The sequence below is a fragment of the Danio rerio genome, chromosome 11, assembly GCF_052040795.2.
Source record: "Danio rerio strain M-AB ecotype USA chromosome 11, GRCz13ab, whole genome shotgun sequence".
Classification (NCBI taxonomy): domain Eukaryota; kingdom Metazoa; phylum Chordata; class Actinopteri; order Cypriniformes; family Danionidae; genus Danio; species Danio rerio.
This window is the reverse complement of record NC_141031.1, coordinates 15,057,037-15,064,893: the sequence shown is the minus strand read 5'-3', so window position 1 is coordinate 15,064,893 and position 7,857 is coordinate 15,057,037. Positions and strand designations below refer to the sequence as shown.

The 7,857-nt window shown below is 33.0% G+C and overlaps 1 long non-coding RNA gene across 1 annotated transcript; it reads right to left on the bottom strand.

Annotated features, from left to right (window-relative positions):
• Positions 1-3,055: 3,055 nt before the first annotated feature.
• LOC147841714 (uncharacterized) lies at positions 3,056-5,771 on the bottom strand. The gene is made up of 5 exons (XR_015502478.1): positions 5,719-5,771; positions 4,886-5,002; positions 4,752-4,793; positions 4,343-4,429; positions 3,056-3,959 (listed from the first exon to the last, which is right to left on the bottom strand). It is a non-coding gene; the product is annotated as an uncharacterized LOC147841714 (long non-coding RNA).
• Between the last annotated feature and the right edge of the window lie 2,086 nt (positions 5,772-7,857).

Sequence of the window (7,857 nt, the reverse complement as noted above, 5' to 3'; positions counted from 1 at the left end):
GTAATGATTTTTCCCTAATAATTTACTTGAGTACGAGTAAAAGTACACATATTTAAACGTACTCAAAAAGTACACATTACCCAATAATTTTACTGTGAATGCAACAAAGTAAATGTAACTAGTTACTACCCATTAATGTTCGGGGGATTGGTGACAGGTGGTTAGTGAGGGAGAGCGGTGATTGGAGCTGCAGGAACGAGCCGAGGGTGTGACAATATACCTCTGAAACCTTAGAAAATATTGTAATTAATAAACATTTTGCTCAGTTTTTCAGTTAAAGCAGCAATATATAACAATTTAATAACTGAAGCCATATCAGTGCTTACTGATGGAAGCCAAAGTCAAACGTTTGGGACAAAGGCAGTATCATCTGATGCAAACAAAGAGCAGTTTGTATAGTATTTTCTATAGTAGATTGTCATTATGTACTTTATGTCTAGAGAGAGATGTTCAGTTAATCGTGTCTGTTTGTAGCTAAAGAAAAGTCTGTTTTGAAAAACAATTAGAAGATGCCTGTCTATGATTTTTCTGTTCATGTTACACTTTGATGATATTTAATTAATTATCACAATATAAATTTCTTAATAAAAATTACATCAAAATCATAAAAGGTTGACTAAAAATGTACATACCCTGACCATCCTTTAAACATTTTTAGGCAGCATTTCTATTTTTTATTTTTAACAGACACCAAATAGAACAGACAGGATGAAGAGGTATCATAGACAGTGAAGGACACATTTATGCTGCTTTCAAAAATCGATCAGGTATCTCAGTAGACAGGAGGATGCAGCATGATCATTGAATTCTGAAGTCCATTGTTGCTTTCCCAGCTCTACTTCCTGCAAAGGCAGCATTTTTCACTTTTTGGACAATGCCCTTAAGCAATATCTCATACACATGCTGGTTTTGGGCAGACAAAGTTATTGTAAAAACTTTAAAAAAATAAACAGTGTCTGGAAGCAATTTTGTGTATGATTTGGTTGAGTGAATTTCACGTTTGAAACGTTCTCTAGTTAACTATCAAGTTGCCCTAGCAGGCATCTTCTGTCAGACTGCCAGGAGTTAACTTATTACCCGTGATTGACCTTGCTTTAACCCCAGCACTGTGGAGGTGGCAATTACTCAACACCTAATTCCGTGACAAATGTTTTAAAGATCTGTATTGAGATGAGATTTTGAGCAATCAGTTTGTTCTTATCTAATGACATTTTGAGGATCATCATCATTTCCTCTGCGAAGCCTCGGTCTTCCCGAGAGGCAGCGTTAAATGAACCTCACTCAGGCCAAATCAGCTTAACTTCCTCTCAGCGTGATAACGATACCATCTCTTGCCCCCGGGACAATTCTCTTGGTGGGTGAGTGATGACAAACACCCCCATTTCCATCACCCACCACATCACTCCCAATCTTCCAGATAAACGAGGGTAACTAGAATCACTATGTGCAAATCTCCATAAAAATAACAGTAGATGAGGAAGCCATTTTCCTTATTTGTCTGCGGAGGTGCCGGATACTTTGAAAGCATAGATTGCCAGGCTACAACCTGCTCATATTTTAGAATATAATGAGAAAAAAGTTATTAGTTCAGGGAAGCTTAATATCTACATTTATTTTATTTTTAACATTAATTTCTTCATTAGAAGCACATGAAAAAATAAATGTTGTATGAGGACATACTTTGAATCAATAATCTTATACTCAAGACTTTTTTTTTTTGAGGGGGGTAAAGGAACATGTTTTAATTAGGGATATTTCGTATATCATATTTTTGTTTAATAGTTAAAGTCAATTATGCAAACCTAATTCTGTTGAAATTCTTTTGTACGTTGCTGCGAAAAGGGGCAGGATTAATGAGATAATTAGACATTAAAAAGTGAGCAATTGGTCCATATTTAAAATTCTGTCCAAAGAGGTCGTTTTGATCCTCGATTGGTCTCACGCAGTCAAGTGATGCAATTTCACAGGTCAGAGTTCACCACGTTGACCTTTGCAACACAGTGAATTGCGAAATTTTACATACAAACTTGCGGAGCAGATTTTTTTCAACACACGTCTTAGCATAATAGTTTTAATAACTCATTTCTAATAACTGATTACTTTTATCTTTGCCATGATGACAGTAAATAATATTTAGATAATTTTCAAGACACTTCTATACAGCTTAAAGTGACATTTAAAGGCTTAGCACCATTGTGGTGGATAGTAGCATCTGTGTGCAAGTCCAATATAAACTAAGGATAGCTGATGTTGTGCTGCATTTTTTTATTTTTTTTTTGTTTAAAAGTAACTGTGTAGTTACAAATGCAGTGAAAATCTGTTTGCTAATTGTACACACATAAACACATTAGTGTATTGAATGACTTTACGTTTTTGTGAGCTAAACTAGGTTTTTGTGAATTAAGCATTGTATCAGTTGATATAATTTCTGTAAATTTAAACAGTCCTATAAAACTTCTGTATTTTTACAGAAAATTCCTGGCAACCACTGTCGGTATTTTTCAGTAAATTTAACAGATTTTTTTTTAACAGTGTAATTAAATTAAAGCTAAATTATAAATGTTGTGTTGATTAAACAACATTACCTTACCTTTATGTAACTAACTTAAGTTCACTCAAATAAATATTCTTTCTTTAAAGTAACTTAACTCAGTTACGTAAAACCTGTTGACATAAAAAAGTTAATTAAAGCCAACATATCATTTTTTTGTGCACTGTTAGACATTTCAAAGGGTTTTTACAGTAACTTACTGGCAACACTGTTGCCAGTAAGTTACTGTATTTTAGATTTACAGTATACAACTGTAAATCCGTTTACAGCATGTTACCGTAGTGTCTGAAAATGGTTAACTACTGTAAAAACCTAAGTTAACAGTTAGCTACTGTAAACCTTTTAATTTTGTCCTAAATATTTTATAATATAATTTTATTAATATTATTTTAATACTATAGACCTAAAAAAGACACAATTACAAAATATTAACAAAATAAACACTCTTTATTTAAAACATTGGAGATGCTTAACCCAAGCTTAAAAATGTGTAAAAACATCACATTTCAATCATTCAAAATATTTTATTTTAAGAAAAAAAACATTGAAAATGACAAAGCACATTAACATACATGTACAAAACTAATTTAAGTGTCTGACCTGCATATTGTTAAGAAAAAAAAAACCCCAATTGTACTAAGTACTACTGACATTAAACCAGACACAATTACAAAATATTCCATTCTTTAAAACATTAATAATGCTTAAAGCATTTAAGGAAAATGTGTGAAAATTACATTAAGCAATAAAATCAACACATTAAAAATAAATAAATCACACAAAGCACTAGAACATACATGTACAATAAAAATTTAAACTTCTGAATTGCATATTGTTGGAAAAATAAATATTTGTAACTATTAGCCGACTCAGAAACAACCCAACTTTAAAATATTACAAATTCTGGTGTCAAATGCTCAACAAGGTCTGAATTCACATGTTCAAATGCAATTCATCTTTATTTCTATTGCACTTTTACAATGTAGATCAATGATATCAAAGCAGCTTAACATAGAAGTTCTTGTAAATTGAAGCTGCTTCAGTCCAGTTTTCAGAATTGAAGCAGTAAATGTCACTGAAAAGCAAATCCACCGATCCACCAATCGTAGCCAAGCGATCCAGTGGCGACAGTGGCATGGAACAAACTTCACCAACTGACGAAAGTGTAGAATACAATCCCTTGAGTGATACCAGGCTCAGTTGGGCACGACCAGTTCTCCTCTAGCCAAACTTGTGCAAGGCCGCAGTCTAGGCACCGGAGGCTTGAAAGTTCACCAGCGGGTGGTCAGGCTGGCCCATTGGATCAATGCGGAAACTCATTGATCACGTGTGTCTTTTAGGATTCACTCCTCCATGACCACCACAGCATCTGGTCAGGATTTGGCCCAGTCCAGGATTATGAAGAACTCTGGATAAGGACAAACAGACTAACATAAGCATAGAAGAAGCTTGTTTAAAAAAATGAATCGTATACTGGTTAATTATTTTGAAGCATGGCAGCTAGGTTGGGGTAGTTTTCAGCTGGTACTGAGCAACTGGCTCCTGCTCATAACCTGCTCACTACCATGTTTAAAAGAGAACTAACCAGAATGTCCTGTTTATTTTTTTCCCTAACAAGGTTTTACAAAAACATTGTAGCATTTGTGATGGGTTGATTCACTGCAGGACAGATTAGACTATTTGTTTTATGTATTCCTAATAAACTAAAACTGACTGAATACTGATACAACTATTGAGAGTGTCTCACCTAATCCAAGTTCTCAGTTAGCTGGTGAAAGAAGGATAACTTACTGTTGTTCATGGTTGTCATTCTCTTTACTACTTCTCCTGCCTTCTTCTGGCTCACTCTGGTTGTTGCTGTGCATTTTGTTTCATCCTCTGGAATTATTTATACAAAATTTTTTATTATTTTATTTATTACAAAATATTTAGGTAACATGAAATGGGGAAAAAAGACATTTAATACATAGACAAATGCATGTATCCCAATACTAATTATTGTATTTTGAAATGTCTGACCCATGACAGACCTCAATCTGCTCAAAAATATTATAAACAAAGATAAAAAAAAACCCTACTAAATGGTTTAATAAAAAAGGGAAAAAGATTTTTTTATTTAGCTAGCAACTAAACATGTGACACATTTTGTATTAAAAGTAACGTTACTATATTGAGAAACAAATAGATGTACAGTACTTACTGTTGTATGAGGTCCACTTTGCACAGGCAGGCTCCCAGTATTCTATATTGAGAACATAAAAAAGCCAAAAATACAGATAAGAATACCATGCTACAATCCACAACCTCCACACAACTTTTTTTTTATTTGTTTACCTTGGTTGCTTACTGGTCTTGCTTATTTTTTAAGCATAAGGCTGTGCTGATCAAGATGTTCCTCCGAAATGCTGTTTGTTTCTTCAGACAAAACCTGCTGCTGTGCCAGTGCCATATCTAAACAGAAAAAAATATAATGGTAACAATTATGTTAAACCAAATGTCAAGAGTTGTGATAAAAAATAATTAGCAAACAATAAATAGCAAAAAGGTGGTTATTAGCATAATGCATAGAGGTAAAATTGGTTTTATATTAGCAGATTCAGACTTCCCCCCTAATAATTTAATTTCATAAAAGTATTATTTGCAAACTCTAAATAGCGAAATCATTTTAGCAGCTAATGACTATCAAAGTACAACATGCTCACGGTCAAATAAACAGTGTTAATGTTGATTTCAAGTGATACTGGCATGCTAATTCTGATCGAATATTCAAAGTAACATGGTAAACAGTATAGAGTCTTCTAAATGAACGAATGTGCGAATATAAAACCAACTTTACCTCTATGCATATTGTATAGATTTAACGTTACGTTAACGTTCTTATAGGTTACGTCGCGATGTTATTTTCTCAAGCTAACGTTATAAGTTACTCTAAACCAGAGAAAAATAAGTTCACAACATCTAATATATATAGTATGAATCAATATAAGTTAAACGTTGCACGTTAAAATGAGTTTGAGTCCAATTCAGTATAAACTTAGCTCAGTTTAGCTAACAGTTAACATTACCATTTTAAGATCGCTTCAGCCAATGTTGCCGAGCAAACAAATGCTAATAGAGGTGCTCAAATCAATGTCGAGTGTTGTCAGCACAGACAGACGCGCTTTTACCTGGATTATTTGATGGTCTTTCATTCATATTCTTCTGGGGGAAAACACTCTCTGCCGGACCGTTGTCTCGTGCTAAGTGTCCTCCAAAACTGTCTGCATACCTCTGGTTCCCTCCTAAACCAAAACCCGCTGCAACACCGGTTCCTATGTAAATAAATAAAAAGATATGACGAGAACAATGGCTAATAGTCATAAACAGTCTTATTTAAAGTAATAGTTGTGTTAATGTAATAAATTAAATAAAGGTAACATCTTAATAGATGATATATTTCTCAAATGGGCGAAATAACGCCAAGCCAGAGAAAATAATAATAGCCAACTTTATACTTTACTTTGTTCTATTCTCGTCCACAAAACATTCTGTAAAATGAAACACTGCCTCAGCTTACCAGAGTAAAGTTTGTTAAATCCAGTATGTTCTTCAGGCACACTAATAAATTGTCCTCCAGAATTGCTCCAGGGTCCTCAGGCAAAATGTGGTGCAGAGTAGTCGAATCGCCGCAAGGTGGCGTTGAAGCAGTTGTGGAAAATACAGTATAATACACGAATTTTTACAAATACAGTACATCGCTGTATATGTTGTTCGACGTCACACTAAATTCCCATAATGCAACGGTAAATACAGTTATTTACCGTAAAAGGAATTTGCAGTATTACACTGGGTGAAATACAGTAAATAACTGTGTAATTTACAGAAATGTCTAACAGTGTGTGTAGGTTAATTAGGCAAGTTATTGAATAACGATTGTTTGTTCTGTAGACTATCGAAAAAAAAATTGCTTAAAGGGGCTAATAATTTTGTCCTTAAAATGATTTTTTAAAAATTTAAAAATGGGGTGCGTGAAGGGCAGGGGTCAATCGAGCAAGTGCCTGCTGGTAGGGGCACCTCAGCCAATAGCTGCATTTCCACTGTCGGGCCAGTGCGAGCCAGGGCTTTAATCGGGCCGGGCCAATCGCCCGGGAGGTTGAGCAGTGAGGCCAAAATCATGTCAGGACTTTCATACTCTGTTGATGACTTATTTTTCATTATTATATCAAGTATTGCATCATTTACATAGCAGTTATTTAAGCACAGTTAGTTGCTTTTTAAGATCATTCAGAATAAGTTTATATTATGATTAATAAACTATTAAAACTAACATTTATGTTTTGTATTATTCAGACATATACTAATAGTTAATTTGTATGTTATTAAATGCTTCATTAACTCAACTTCATCCAGTTTTGTGACCTAATCTAAAGTGAGGACTTATGTTTTATAAATCCCTTATAAATTACATTTAAAGGCTCAGTTAAGTTCTAAATAGGAAAAAAGAAACATAAACAACATTATTCATTTTTATTTGTTTGAAGATACACAAATGAAACTGTTTCAAATGAAAAATAAATCTTTGCAACCTTATCTAAAATAATAATTTACATAATAATACAGTTTAAACGTTGCATTCTATATATTCCATTATATCCAATTTCATTTCATATTTTGACACTCCTGTTATTCAGCAATGTTTAAACTTTACAGTAATTTTATTTTTTAGATAAAAAATAAATGGTATAAATAGTCTTCAATAGATTAGGTTACAAAATTGCATAAAGTTGAGTTAATAAAGCATTTATTGACATACATAATAATACCATTACTATAATGGATATATAAAAATTGATTTCAATAGTTTATTATCATTATCATTATTATTATCATTTACCAACTCATTCTGAATTATCTTAAAAACCTCCAATTACTCCTTAATACAAATGGTTTGTAATTGATTGATGTAATTGAATACTTAATTTAGTAATAAATTAAAAAATAAATAAAAAACAAAGGAAAATAAATAATTAACAAAGTTTGAAAGTACACTCTAAGAAATAAAGGTACAAGGGCTGTCACTGGGGTAGTATCTTTTAAAAGGTACATATTTGTACAAGAGTTCTTAGTGGTACATCAAAGGACATATCAGTATCCAAATGCACCTAAAATGTACCTTTAAAGTACTATTATGGACTTTTCAGGTACAAATATGTACCTTTTGGAAAGGTACTGCCCCAGTGACAGCTCTTGTACCTTTATTTCAGAGAGTGTAAAATTATTAAGCACATTATAAATGTGGATGTAAGTCAAGAATAAAGCATTTGTAG